The sequence below is a fragment of the Eretmochelys imbricata genome, chromosome 11 (assembly GCF_965152235.1).
Source record: "Eretmochelys imbricata isolate rEreImb1 chromosome 11, rEreImb1.hap1, whole genome shotgun sequence".
NCBI lineage: Eukaryota > Metazoa > Chordata > Testudines > Cheloniidae > Eretmochelys > Eretmochelys imbricata.
This window is the reverse complement of record NC_135582.1, coordinates 78,050,721-78,065,819: the sequence shown is the minus strand read 5'-3', so window position 1 is coordinate 78,065,819 and position 15,099 is coordinate 78,050,721. Positions and strand designations below refer to the sequence as shown.

Sequence of the window (15,099 nt, the reverse complement as noted above, 5' to 3'; positions counted from 1 at the left end):
ATTTAACTTCATTGAAATGCTTCACATAAAAAGAAAATCAAAGTTGGCACATTCCCATGCAAAGTTTTGATTTAATCAAAATAACATTTTCCAACAGAAAAATTGTTCCATTAGAATTTTTTTTTTTTGACCAGCTCTAATTTGCATACATGAGTGAGTAAAGGACAAGGGAAATCGCAGGGCAATGGGGTATCTACGCTATGGATTTCTGGGTTAACAAAGGGAGGAGTTAGTCTCAGTTTGGACTCATCACACTTAGTTCAAAGCTACTCTGCAATCCGCTAAAACCAAAGAATACGAGACTGTGCCCAGAAAGGAAATGCCCAATGACTAAGCCAAGTTCAGTCTGCCCATTTCTGAGAACACGGGAAGTGAAACTCAACTCCTCTCATGTCTCTTTCCTGCACTAGAAGTCATGGCTGCTGCAAATCCAGCAAAAACTCTCCAGGATGAACTGACCTGTCCCATCTGTCTGGAGTATTTTCAAGATCCAGTATCTCTAGACTGTGATCACAATTTCTGCAGAGCCTGCATCACCCAGTGCTGGGAGAGCTTGGATACAGATGTCTCCTGCCCTCAGTGCAGAGAGGCCTTTCCCCAGAGGAACCTCAGACTTAACAAGAAGCTCAGGAATGTTGCAGAAGCAGTCAGAGAATTGAGGTTGCAGTCAGTGAAGGAACCAGAAGCAGAGACATTGTGTGAGAAACACAAGGAGCCTCTGAAACTGTTCTACAAGAAGGATAAAATCCTCATCTGTGTCGTGTGTGACAAATCCAAGGAGCACAGAGATCACTCTGTGATTCCTGCAGAGGAGGTTGCTGCTGAAGAATTCAAGGTAGGAATTTACTGACTAACCACCATTTTTATAGCTAGAGCCTTGGGAAACTCACCTGCTCTGCCCCTCCCACCACATCCCAGAGACACAAACTCCATTTCATTGCTTCTCCCCTCTTGGGGCCAAGGAAGCAGTAGGATGCTGCTGAGGCTGTCCTCTGGGCACACATCCCCATCACGCTTTCCCTGCAGAACTGCTCACGCAGGCAGGAAGGGAGCCCCACCCTCATGAGACTCAGCGGGGGCACTGAAGTGGTGCTCCCATCCTACAGACCCTAGCAAGTCTGTTTGATAAAATCAGGGGTGGGATTGCAGGAAGCAGGGACTGGGTGGGAGGGAGCAGCACAGCAATAGGGCACTGTAGCAGGGTCACCGCCTCCAGCGTGCCCCCTCATGGCCCAGGGTGGCTCTGCAGAGGCCCTGCCTCAGTTTCCCTCTGAGGTTCCCAGAAACAATCCACAAAGAGTTGTGGTCAATAACACCCCTGCTCTCCCAGCAGGGACTCCCAGGACTTTTTGTCTGGAGTTTGGCCTTATCACCCTGAAGAAGGTCCAAGGCCTCCTCTGCCTTTTACACAGACCTCCTCCCTCTGGCCCTCCATAGGCCTCTGTTTTGGCTACCCCAGGCCTGATTGGAGCACATGACCCACCTGTGATGGGTTCAGTCACAGAGACCCCCTCGTGACGATCACTCGATGTGCTGGGGATACCACTGAGAACAACCCCCCTGCCAGAAAAGGTACCCCTTCTCTCCTGTCTTGCTGAGTTAAGACACTCCAGTCAGCTCCAGCACAGACCAAGGGGTTGGGCCACACCCCCCTGCAGTTTACTGAGAGGGAGATTCCCTCAGCCCAGGGGCTTCTCAGTTAACAGGGACTTTCCCAGCACACAATATTTAGTCTTTCTGGGAGACTAAACCCAAAATAAATCTGTTTTACTCTGTATAATGCTTATACAGGGTAAAATCATAAATTGTTCGACCCCTATAACACTGATAGAGAGAGATGCACAGCTGTTTGCTCCCCCCAGGTATTAATCACTTACTCTGAGTTTATTAATAAACAAAAGTGATTTTATTAAGTATAAAAAGTAGGATTTAAATGGTTTCAAGTAATAACAGACAGAGCAAGGAAGGTCACAAAAGTAAAATAAAACAAATTCACAAGTCTAAGCCTAATACATTAAGAAACTGATTACAGGTAATATCTCACCCTCAAAGATGTTCCAATAAGCATACTTCACAGACCGGATTCTTTCCTAGCCTGGGCCCAATCCTTTTCAGACCAAAGCTGTAGTTTATGGCCTGGGTCCAGCAACCTTGAGCCAGCTGAAGACAAAAGGGAGGGGCTGCAGGGCCTTTTATATTCTCTTTCTTGTGGGCGGAAACTCCTTTGTTCCTTTGCAAAATCACAGCAACAGTATGGAGTTTGTAGCCACATGGGCAAGTCACATGTCCATGAAAGAGTCAGCTTTTTGCAGGCGGACACCATTGTTTACATGTTAATTTGAATGTTCCCAGGAAAGCTCAGGTGTGGACTGGCGTCTCCCAACGCCCATTGTTAATTAAATGTTTGCTGATGGGCCACTCATATCTTATTTCCCTAAATTCAGACATAGAAAGGATACGTGCAAACAAATAGGATGAATCTATTCAGTAGATCATAACCTTTGCAAAGATATGTTACATGGCATATTTAGCATAAAGCAAATTCCAGTTATGTCATATTTATAGTCATCAGCATATTTTCATAAAAATATGGAGCGCAATGTCACACCACCCACTCCTGGTCACTGGTCCTTCTTCATTGTCCCCACCTGCGTAGGAGAGCTGTCTATGTCACAGGTAGTGCTGAGACCCATCTCCCTTTCAAGGGCCAGCCACCCTGTGACCAGCATTGTCAACTGTCCACATCTCCTAGGGCCACAGGGAGAGAGTCCCCGTCCTGCGGATATCAGTTTGGGAATTTTGGCCATAGATTTCGGTGTGCAAGCCTTGTGCCCATACAATTTTCTGTGTTGACATTCATAACAATATTTAATAGAATGCACTGGTTTCCCGTTGCAGTAGCATCTACGAGTCCCAGTGAGGGATTAGGGGCTTCTTGTGCCAGGCACTGTACAGACAAGTTAACCAAAGGGAGCTCACAGTCTAAAACCAGGACCATGTGCAGCAGGTGGATAAAGAAACAGCCTGGAGTGGGAGTGGGGAACTCGTAGGGATGGCTGAGTATATAAGTGATCTCGATAGTCTGTTTGCTGCCCGTTTCCTCGGTGCAGCGTGTAAGTGCCCATACTTTTCAATCTAGACTGTTTTAGGTGCTGGAATGGCAGCAGGCAGGAGGAGGAGTCCATGGCCCAGTCTCCCCTCCCTGCTGGGGGCTTGGCAGGGAGGTCAGAATTGGGCTGAGGGCGCTGATACCCCCTTGGCACTGGATCTCAAATGGTGGGTTGTGAAACTGCCAGAGGGTCATGGGAAGGTGGTAGATGAGTGGTGGGCTTAGTGCACAGGTGAGACCCTGGGGGGAGAGGGATTGCAGAGCTGAGCCCACCCTACACTCAGCCGCAGTGGTGACTCCTGTCCCACGGGGCTGGGTCCAGCTCTCCACAGAGGGAGTTATGGCCAGAAAGAACCCCGTGGGCAGACTCCAGCATGAAGCTTCTTGTCCCGTCTGTCTGGAGTATTTCAGAGAACCTGTCACTCTGGAGCGGGGGCATAATTTCTGCTGAGCCTGCATCATCCAGTGCTGAGAGAAATCAGGTATAGCCATCACCTACCCTCAGTGTAGACAAACTGTGAGCAGAGAAATCCCAGGCCGAAGAGGCAGCTGGCAGCTGTCATAGAAATAACCAAACAACTGAGTTTACAGGTAATAAAGGATGCAGGAGGGGAGAGGGTGTGTGGGGAACACCAGGAGCCTCTCAAGCTGTTCTGCGAAGAGGATCAAACCCTCCCATTTGCCTAGCATGTGACAGATCCCGGGCTCACCGAGATCACACAGTCGTTCCCATAGAGGAGGCTGCAGAGGAGTACAAGGTAAGGAATTGCTGTCAAGTTTAATGAGTTATAGCTTTGGGTTTAATTACCAGTTAATTTAATCACATGTTGACAGTCACAGGTATAACGGCATCATTCTGCTTTGTAAAGCCTTCATTGTATGAGAGATGCTGTAAAGGGTAAATGATGGGGCAGTGTGGCAAGCCGGGCAAGAGATGAAGACTTTACATACAGATGTTTGATGTGGGATCTTTCATCTGAAATCCCGAATCCTTTTCGAAACTGCCTCCCACTGGTGAAATAAGGCAATTTTCTGCAGAACTGAAGCTGCTAAATGAGGAGTGAGGTTTAAATCACAAGAGCTGCAGGCCAGTCTGTGTGAGAGTGCTGCCTTCAGACTGGAGAAGGGGGAGTTACAAGCTGTGGTTATTGCTATTTGTATCATAGTATTTATTATTATTTACTTACATACAGACCTCAGACAAGATCCGACCTCTACTGTGCTGGGCCCTGCACAAAACCCAGTGAGGGACAATCCCTGGCCTGTTTATAGTCTAAGTAGATAAGACAGACAGAGGGTGGGAGAGGAATCTGAGGCACAACAAGGGGATGGGACTTGTCCAAGGTTACCGAGCAGCTCAGTGGCAGAACTGGGAATAGACCCCAGGTCTCCCAGCGCCCAGTCCAGTACCCTAATCTCTAGGTCATGCTGCCTCCACAGCAGTGATGAAGTGTGGCCATTAGGAGGGAACAACACCTTGATAAAGGTCCTAGGCCCAGCAAGGAGATGAAGTTTCTCCTTGGGATTCTGAATTCCCACGTTGCTGGTCTGCACTAGAGGAGCTCGCTGGGCTGAACACGGGGTGGCCCCTGAGCACCTTGAGCTCCTGCACAAGAGGGCTCCAGGCAGTGCCGGTCCCTGGCAGATCTCTTTGGGATTGAACGTGATTGCAGCAAAGCTAACCCTTGGGTGGGGCTGCCCCGCGTCAGTCTGAGGGACCAACCACAGTGGCTCCATTGGTCCTCACGCTGCTCTCCCCCGGTGAGAGCCAGAACCCGCTGCTGCTGGCAGCTTTGCTGGGAGCTGTGGAATAGCTGCCCAGGCAGCATTGCCACGGGAAGGGCTCAGGACAGCTCGGACCAAGCCCAACCGTTCTCAACAAAAGCCAGAACGTCTAATGGGGTTTGCCCTAGTGCTACGACCAGTCCCGTCCAGCCAGTCCCATCCACGAGGCTTGAGAGCTTACAGTCAGTGGGAGTTGGGCTCCGCTGAGAATCCCAGCCCAGATTTCTCACCCGGCAGGCTTCTGGGATTGCTGTCACTTTGTCAGTTAAACCTTCTCCAAAACAGGTTGTTTCACACCGTGAAAGAAAATCCAAGGGTGTGACCCCAGTTTCATGTTGGTGTAAATCAGGGGAGACACGAGGTCAAATATAAAACATTCCCAGGCTCCATGAATATTAATATGACTTAAAGTCCTTGGTCTCGCTGATGTCATAACCCTGCTCGGTTGTCCTGTCATCAATACGGTCAGTTGTTTGTTTATTTGTTTGTTTTTGATAAGGGTTGAAAAGGTTCCCCCCCCCACACACACTCTGATCTATCAAAATAAAAATCAAACCACCCAAAACATTTCCATTTGTTCAGGAAAAGATCCAGGCCCATTTGCAGACTGAGGGAGGAGAGAGAAAAGTTTCTGGGATTTAAAGTGACTGGAGAGAAGAGGAGCCAGGAGTATCTGGTAGGTGCCCGTCATTTTTCACCTGCATTTGTAATGAGCTGGATGGAGGCCGTTCAGTCCTGGGTAAAGCAGAATTCAGTTAAGTGGGGAATAATCACAAGTAAATCAAAATGAGTTGTTTTAGCAGGAACTATTACTTAGGCTTACACCTTAAACTATTGTTCTTATCTACTGTGTATTAACGACTGTTAGTTTAATTAAACTCACTTTATAGGGAACAATTTACATTGATGAACTAACAGAATTTAATCGCCTTTTATCATGAGATTACTGGTTCTGTGGATGAAGGGAAAGCAGTGGATGTATTGTTTCTTGACTTTAGCAAAGCTTTTGACACGGTCTCCCACAGTATTCTTGTCAGCAAGTTAAGGAAGTATGGGCTGGATGAATGCACTATAGGGTGGGTAGAAAGCTGGCTAGATTGTCGGGCTCAACGGGTAGTGATCAATGGCTCCATGTCTAGTTGGCAGCCGGTGTCAAGTGGAGTGCCCCAGGGGTCGGTCCTGGGGCCGGTTTTGTTCAATATCTTCATAAATGATCTGGAGGATGGTGTGGATTGCACTCTCAGCAAATTTGCGGACGATACTAAACTGGGAGGAGTGGTAGATACGCTGGAGGGGAGGGATAGGATACAGAAGGACCTAGACAAATTGCAATCTGATGAGGTTCAATAAGGATAAGTGCAGGGTCCTGCACTTAGGACGGAAGAATCCAATGCACCGCTACAGACTAGGGACCGAATGGCTAGGCAGCAGTTCTGCGGAAAAGGACCTAGGGGTGACAGTGGACGAGAAGCTGGATATGAGTCAGCAGTGTGCCCTTGTTGCCAAGAAGGCCAATGGCATTTTGGGATGTATACGTAGGGGCATAGCGAGCAGATCGAGGGACGTGATCGTCCCCCTCTATTCGACATTGGTGAGGCCTCATCTGGAGTACTGTGTCCAGTTTTGGGCCTCACACTACAAGAAGGATGTGGATAAATTGGAGAGAGTCCAGCGAAGGGCAACAAAAATGATTAGGGGTCTAGAACACATGACTTATGAGGAGAGGCTGAGGGAGCTGGGATTGTTTAGCCTGCAGAAGAGAAGAATGAGGGGGGATTTGATAGCTGCTTTCAACTACCTGAAAGGGGGTTCCAAAGAGGATGGCTCTAGACTGTTCTCAATGGTAGCAGATGACAGAACGAGGAGTAATGGCCTCAAGTTGCAGTGGGGGAGGTTTAGATTGGATATTAGGAAAAACTTTTTCACTAAGAGGGTGGTGAAACACTGGAATGCGTTGCCTAGGGAGGTGGTGGAATCTCCTTCCTTGGAAGTTTTTAAGGTCAGGCTTGACAAAGCCCTGGCTGGGATGATTTAACTGGGAATTGGTCCTGCTTCGAGCAGGGGGTTGGACTAGATGACCTTCAGGGGTCCCTTCCAACCCTGATATTCTATGATTCCATGATTCTATGATTCTAATTTTGAATTAGAAAATCCAATGCACTAGAACATAAGCCCCAGGGACACGTGTTCACTTCTCAGTTTTCAGCCTCTCTAAGCCCAGAGTTTGGAGGAAAAGTTCTTTGTTTACTGTTTTGTGTTGCAGCCTAAATAGAAACAGGTATTCCTTGGTGCCGTGTGTTGGTTTCTTAATTGAACAATTATCCCTCTGGTTTACAGACCCTTTGTGCTCATTTCCCTATTCCTGTCATTCGCCTTGTACACCTTAGGCCACGGTAAGGATTTCTTGTTTTACAGTCCTAGCTATTTTCTTATTTTCACTACAGCTCACTTCCTCCTTATTTCTTAAGTCTGTTTCTCTTTAATTACACTTTATCCTTTATTACACCATATTTCCTTCATATTTCCTTGTTACGTTACTTTTCTCATAGTTTTTTGAACAATGCTTTTTGAATAATTTCTTATATTGCAAAGGCCTTGTCCACACTACATAGCTTTCAGTGACATGGCCACGTCAACACAGCTGTGTCACTAAAAGTCGGGGAGCGTAGCCGCTGTTTGTTGGCTCTTTTGCCGACAAAATACTCCCACCCCCAATGAGCGGCGTTCGCGTTTTTGACAGGAGAGCGCTCCTGCCGACAACGTGCTGTTCACACTGGCACTTGCTGCAACAAAACGGTTGTCTTTCGGGGGGAGAGGGTTTAGCACCTCTGAAAGACAAAAGATTTAGTCATTCAATTGCCAGTGTAGACATAGCCTTAGAAACTCCAGCTATTTTTCCTCTTGTTTAACTGTACTGTTCTTCCTTTTACTTTCCCTCTTTTCCCCACCTGCCATTCTTTCCTCTTACTGTCCCTTTGGTGGCTCCCCTACTGTTCCTATTACCCTCGTCTTTCCTGTTCCTCCTGAACTGGGCTTCAGCTCTGTTCCTGGCACCCCCGCGACGATGCATCTCAGCCACTGTGGTCCCTATCCACGGGCTCCCCACTTACTGCGTCCCTTCTTTTCTGGTGCCAGTCGCTGCCTGGCTCACTGCTGGCCTCTCTCTCTCTCCCAGCACTGGGAAGCCTCCCTCCAGACTCCACCAGCTGTTTCTGCTGCTCACAGCAGCACTCCAGGGGGAGTGGCCACCTCCCCCCACCCCCGCTGTTTTTTTCCCTTTTATTTCCCCCCAAAAAACATAGGTGCTGGAACTAGGGGTTCTGGGGGTGCTGCCCCTGGGCTTGAAGGAGTGGTAACAACACAAATACATGGCTTCCGCCTTCAGCACCCCCCTATAAAGAGCATTTCAGCACCACTGCCCAAAAACTGTCCCCAGGCTTGAGCTCACCCCACCTCAGTGGTCCTGGAATACTTGGCGTTCTCGAGACTTCTCCCGGAGCAGCTGGTTTGGGCTCCCCTTAAAAAAAAAAATTCTAAATCCCATGAGGCTGCCTCTGAGCCACAACCTGGCAGTGCTGCGTCCATTGCCCAGCAGCCTCCGGTACTGGTGGGGCCTTTACACACTGACGTGAGGCGTGAGGTGTGTCTGTAGGTAGAGTCCTTTGTGGCCTTGGGGAAAGTGAGCGTTTGTCAGTTGATACCTGATCCTGGGACACTGTGTGGGTGTGTGTACGTGTAGATGCCTATGGGGGGGGGCCTGTAAAACCCTCTCCCTAGAGAAGGGTAACGTCTTCCTCTTCACAGTCTATCATTTCATTTCAATCAATGAATCGATTTCCAGCTTTTGTGGCTTCGATGAAAATCTTCCCAAGGTGAACTGAACGTATCCAGTGCAGCGCTCGATGCCTGAGTCTGTACGTTTTTATTGAATTGTTTCTTTCTTTTCTTCTCTGTCAAGGTAATTCTGTGGAGATCTGGGAACCTAACAGAACTTTCCATTGTCTGGATTTTTTTAAACGGGGGGCGGGGAATTGGGTAGAACCAAAAATAAACCTTTAAAAAATTTTGAGCAGATAAAAAAAATAATATTTTTTCTTGGACAAATGACATCTTTCACTTTGATAAACTCAAAATGTTTTGTTTCGATCTGGACCATTTTTTAAAATGATATAATTATGTTAAATATAAGGAAATTTTCAAATAAATTTATTTCAAATAAAAAAAATCAAGCTATTTTCTTAAGAAATAGTTTAAATAAATGTCTTGATTTTTTCAAGATTTTTATTTATTTTTTACCAAACAGCAAATTTACATGAACTCATGAAACATTTCAGAGGTGACAAAACTGCATTTTCCCTGAAGAAAAGTTTAGTGCAAAAAAATTTCACCTAGATCTAGTGCTGAGTCCTGAATCCCGCTGCCTTGGGGTCTCCATCTCTGAGGTCCCTGATAACACACTATCCTGACCAGGTCGCACATGGAAATATCTCCGTAAGAGAGATAGAGGCCAAATGGGAAGGTGTGAGAAAATCCTCTCCCTCGTGGGATACAGGGCATAGTCTCCCACAAGGTATAGTCAAGGGTTTGATGTCTTAGAGTTTGAAAAGAAAGTCTCCCTCCTGCACACTCAGCACTCCATGCAAGGACCCCAGGCTCCGTCCATGTCCCTGACCAGCCCTTTCCCTACTGCTTTACAGAAACAGACCCAGGCCGAGAGGCAGAAGATTGCATGTCAATTTCAGCAACTGTGGCAGTTCCTGGAGGAACAAGAGCGACTCCTGCTGGCCCAGCTGGACCAGTTGGACAAGGAGATTGTGAACATACAGAATGAATATTTCACTAAACTTTCTAAGAAGATTTCCCATCTCAGTGAGCTGATCAGTGAGATGGAGGAGAAGGGTCAGGAGTCAGCGAGTGAATTCCTGCAGGTGAGACCAAGTCAGAGAAACATCCCAGATCCCAAACAAAAGGACAGCTCCTGAATCCTGGACACTGGGGTCAAGCGGTCAGAGAGGACAGCATAACTCAGTGTGTGCATTGCACAAATGTGAGTTACAATTGTTCTTTCAAGAGATAGAGACACTTTTATATTAGAAATGGAAAAGCCTCATTAGCTCAGGGTATCCATGACTCTTGTCCTTTTTACCCTATATCTGCAAAATCCCTTCCCTGAGATCCCAAGTGTGTGACTCAGGTAGGCCTGAGATTCTCTCTCTCTCTCTCTGTCTGTCTTTTCTAGGACATTGGAAGCACCTTGAGCAGGTACGTGGCTCTTTCTCACTCCCACACATACTTCTTATGCTGGAAAAAAGCTTGGAAACCATGTTAACACCACATCTCCCCAGGGTCACACAGGAAAATGGGTGGGGCAGGGTCACATTTTGGATACCAATCTCCGATTAACTTAATCCTGAGAGTCTCACCTTTTTATAGAAGAGTCTGGGATTATCTATTGAATTGGATGCTACATCCCTGGGGGACTTGCTGGCTCAGGATTCTGGGGACGGAATAGGAGTGCTGAGGTACTGGTTACCATAGGCACCCATGGGAAAAAATTAGCAGGTTCTCTGCACCCACTGACAACCAAGGTCCCCATGCCCCCCGTGAGTGTGCCACGTTCATGCTCCTCCCCCTCCCTCTCAGCGCTTCCCTGCCACCGGCCCGCCACCAAACAGCTGTTTGGCGGCACTTAGGATGCTCCAGGAGGGAGGGGGAGGAGCAGGGACACGGTATGCTTGGGGGAGGAGGCGGAGAAGAGGTGGGGCAGGGGCGGGGACTTGGGGGAAGGGGGTGGAATGGGGGCGGGGTGGGAAAAGGCACGGCAGGGACATGGCCAGGGTGGGGTGGGGGTCCAGCACCACCAGGCAGAGGGAAAGTCAGCACCTATGCTGGTTACAATTTAACCCAGGTCTGCTGCGATAAAGAGAGATCCCACCTGAGGACTGTTTGGAGACCAGTGTGGAATGAGCTGGGTAGGGGGGAGTTGGTGTATCAGTCTAGTTCCTAATGGACAGATTTCTACAGCACTTAGCACTGGAATCTCCTATCCATCAGAAGCATAGAGGCCAGGGAGTGAATTGGCCATGGAGACTCAATTCCCCTTTTAACAAGAAATTATAACGTATCACTAAATGAAATATAAGAATGTGAATTTTTTTCTTTCCAGGTGTGAGAAGGGGAAGCTCCAGAAGTCAGTGGAGATTTCTCCTGAACTGGAAAAGGGGCTCAGCAATTTCTCCCAGAAATATATTGCTCTTAGGGAGACTCTGAGGATGTTCAAAGGTACTAAGACAGGACCTAGGAAGGGAAAGAGGAATATGCCTCTGAGACTGGGAGGAGATGGGCTCTGGCCAATTAGATGACATATCTATTTAATAAAATGTGGAAAGTAGAGAAATTGAGCAGATGTAGCAGGGGCCCAGGCATCAGGATGTTTCAAATTAATTCATGATTTACCAAAGGTCACAACATTAAGGTCCAAATTTAGCCAAATGGCCTAAATTGTGCCCCTTGAGTTTATCTCTCCCAGTTACAGAGCTGGCAAAGCCTGTCGGGCCCAATGAATTAGGGGTGATTCTCTAGCTGGATCTCAGGACTTCCCTAGCCTGTGCCTGCACTGCCCTCTGAAGCCACTAAATAGGGGAGTCACAGATTGGCCTTCTCTATCCCTTTGCCAGTTCAGGATGAATTTGGCCCATTGAGTTGACCCTCTTCCATCTCAGATTTCCCCACTTATAAAATAATTTTATCATTATTCATATTTCAGTCTATGGAGGGGAAAGGGCCCCATTGCGCTGAGCTCTGCAGAGTGCTGAGTAAATAGACCCAAAAAGTTTACAATTCAGAGCCCTGACTGCAAATTCTTAACATCCCATGAATGTCAAAGAGACCAAAGTGTGCAAAGCTACTTTCGCCCTAAACTTTTTGCAGGATCTGGGTCTAAGTTATGCCACAATGCAACTGGTGAATGAGACAAACCAGCTGGGGTTGGGGGGTGGATGATGAGGAGAAAGGATATCTCTCCTAGAGATTGCATCTCACAGGTGGTTGTGTGGCTTAATGACAGTTGACTCCATTGCTGTGAGACGTCTGAATAAAAGAGGAAAAAGGAGGTTTCAGACTAGTTTATATTGATATTAAAGCCCTAAGTGTGTGTCTGTGCCTCGGTTTGTTTTTTGGTTGTAATTAAAACACAGTTATATTGGTTTAGAATAAGAATGTGGTTACACATACGACAGCATGAAAGCTCATCTTTCTTATCCTTTGCCCCTCCAGCCACTCTGCCATCTGAACTGGAGACAAAAAGAGAGAAATCCCTAGGGTCACGCAGATTGGGTGAGATTTCAGCTGGAGACTATCTTTAAATTATGAGAAAATTCCCACAAAAATATGTTGATAAAATCAACCAAACTGACAGCGGTCATGCCATACACAGCCCTAAAAATAAAAGCATGTAATGCTAAGGAGATCCCAAGCTGAAGTCAGACAAACAATCCTGAAGCCAATTGCCAACCTTAGTGCTGAGTTCGTGCCCATGCCAATGATCAGAAACACTCGCACTGACCAACATCCAAACACCTGAACACTGATCCTGGCATTTTCATAGGCATTTGTTGACCTTTTTAATGTTATATTCAGAGTGATGAACAGAAAAACCTCTCCCCTGAGGGCTGACACATCCCTCTCCTTTGCCCCTTCTCCAATATCCTCCCTTTCCTGTGGGCAGGGCTGGGCTCTCCCATTGGAGCTGCTCACTGCTTCCTGGATTGGGGAGGTGCTCTCCCTCTGAAGCTGCCCGCTCTCGCCTCCCCCCACACCTCCCGCCTTCTCTCTGGGCTGGAAATGGGATTACCCCACCATCTCCTACTCTCTGGTCTGGAGCGGCTCTTCCCCAATGCTGCACCTTTCTCTCTGTTCCTCGGCCTGGGAGTGGAGGCTACATTAGGGGAAGGAGCTTCCCTCTGAGGTTTAAAGCTGGTACCTGCCTCCCTTGCTCCCTCCTCCGAGACCTTCCTTGCTGTGTCTGCCAGTGGGAATGGAGCAGCCCCAGCAGGGGGAGCCGGGAGCTGAAGTCTCTGCAAACAGACGAGAAACTAAAGAAGCAGGTCCCATTAAACACAGTGAGGAACTGCAGTGAGAGATCTGCTCAGTCCCAGGTGCCCAAGACAGAGGCAGCTCCCTGGGATCCAGGCCTGTCCCAGCCAGACCAGAGCTGCTGGGGAGTGTGAAACATGGCACCACCAGCCCCCAGGACTGAGCTCTGCCCCTCACGCTCTGATTCTCTCTCTCCAGCAAATGTGACTCTGGATCCAGACACAGCTCATCCCCGACTGATCGTGTCTGAGGATCAGAAAAGTGTGAGCTATAGTTACACCCGGCAGGATCTGCCCAACAATCCTGAGAGATTTGATACTAGAGTCTGTGTGCTGGGCTGCGAGGGATTCACCTCGGGGAGACATTACTGGGAGGTGGAGGTGAAGGATGAGGGAACCTGGGCTGTGGGGGTGGCCAGAGAGTCTGTGTGGAGGAAGGGAGGGAGAACCCGTAACCCTGAGGACAGGATCTGGGCTGTGGATTGGTATATGAATACGTTCTGCGCTGTCTCCTCCTCTGAGACGCCTCTGTCCCTGAGTCGTGATCTCAGGTTTATCCGGGTTTCTGTGGACTATGAACAGGGGCAAGTGATATTTGCCAATGCTGATAATGATGACCCAATCTTCACTTTCTCAACAACCTCTTTCGATGGGGAGAGAATCTATCCCTGGTTCTGGGTGGGGCAGAGATCCCAGTTCAGCCTGTGTCACTGAGATATGGTGGGAGCATATTGCACTGGGGATCCTGAAATCAGCCTCTCCAGCATCAGACACACCAGTCTCTAGTACTCTTGTATTTCTGCAGACTTTCTATCATGTCGTCTCCATGACCCCAGTAGTTCCATGGGGTCTGGACTGTCAAACCATAGAGAGCAGGGAGTGATTGAGATGGAGAAGCCAATCTCATTGCCCCAGGATTGTGCAGCTTTTTTGTCACTGTCCTCTATGGTCAAGAGGACTGTGGGGATCCTGGGTCAGACATGGGGGAAATAGCCCACTAGGAATGAAAAATTGGCTCCTCTAGATGCCGTCATCCTAATCTCTGCGACCCTGGAAGGCTTGCATCTATCTAGTCGTCTGCCTCATGTCATCTCCCATCTCGTAGCTCCTTATCTCTGCCCCCTGGAAGGGAATCTGCTCCCTCCCCACTTCGGCACCAGGGATGGGAAGGAGGAGGGGTTGAAGAGGAGCAAACTGGACTGAGGGGCAGATGTGGGGACTGCAGGGTCACAGAATTAATTAATTGGGATTTGGGGGTTGGAGAGAAGCTGGAAGCCCCGCACCAGCATGAAATGTTTTATACATATCTGTGTCATTAGATCTATGGTTCCCCCAGCAACAGCTCCTGCAACAGGGGCTAAAGTCACTTTCCTCTATAGATATGGATGAGTTGGGAACACTGTAATTGTCACTGTGATGCTGGCAAACCAAATGCCAGCTCTTACCAAAACTTCAGGCATTAGCTAAGAACTGGCAAACTCATAGCTGGAGATCAGACCAGTTCACCTGTATGTTAGTTTTACTTAAAATAGGTATTAGTCTTGCAACAATGTGTTGAGTGTTTAGACTCCACGAAATACTTGTAAATTGCTGCATGCATTGATTTCACGTGTAATGCTGGAATTCCATGCTATAAGAAAATAGCCCGGGTCTACTCTAGGAGTTGAGATCAATTTAGCAGCGTTAAATCGATTTAACCGTGCACCCATCCACACGACGAAGCCCTTTTTTTTTACTTAAAGGGCTCTTAAAATCAATTTCCTTACTCCACCTCTGACAAGGGGATTAGCGCTGAAATCGGCCTTGTAGGGTCGAATTTGAGATACTGTGGATGCAATTAGATGGTATTGGCCTCCGGGAGCTATCCCACAGTGCTCCATTGTGACCGCTCTGGACAGCACTCTCAACTCAGATGCACTGGCCAGGTAGACAGGAAAAGGCCCGCGAACTTTTGCATTTCAATTTCCTGTTTGGCCAGCGTGGCGAGCTGCAGGTGAGTGCAGAGCTCATCAGCAGAGGTGACCATGCAGAACTCATCAGCAGAGGTGACCATGATGGAGTCCCAGAATCGCAAAAGAGCTCCAGCATGGACTGAACGGGAGGTACGGGATG

General features: G+C 48.0%; 1 pseudogene across 1 annotated transcript; it reads left to right on the top strand.

Annotated features, from left to right (window-relative positions):
• The first annotated feature begins 377 nt into the window (after positions 1-377).
• On the top strand, positions 378-14,925 carry LOC144272230 (zinc finger protein RFP-like; annotated as a pseudogene). The gene is made up of 8 exons (XR_013347518.1): positions 378-835; positions 3,701-3,867; positions 5,477-5,570; positions 9,592-9,822; positions 10,134-10,156; positions 11,061-11,176; positions 12,170-12,229; positions 13,187-14,925. The product of XR_013347518.1 is annotated as a zinc finger protein RFP-like (transcript).
• Positions 14,926-15,099: the final 174 nt, after the last annotated feature.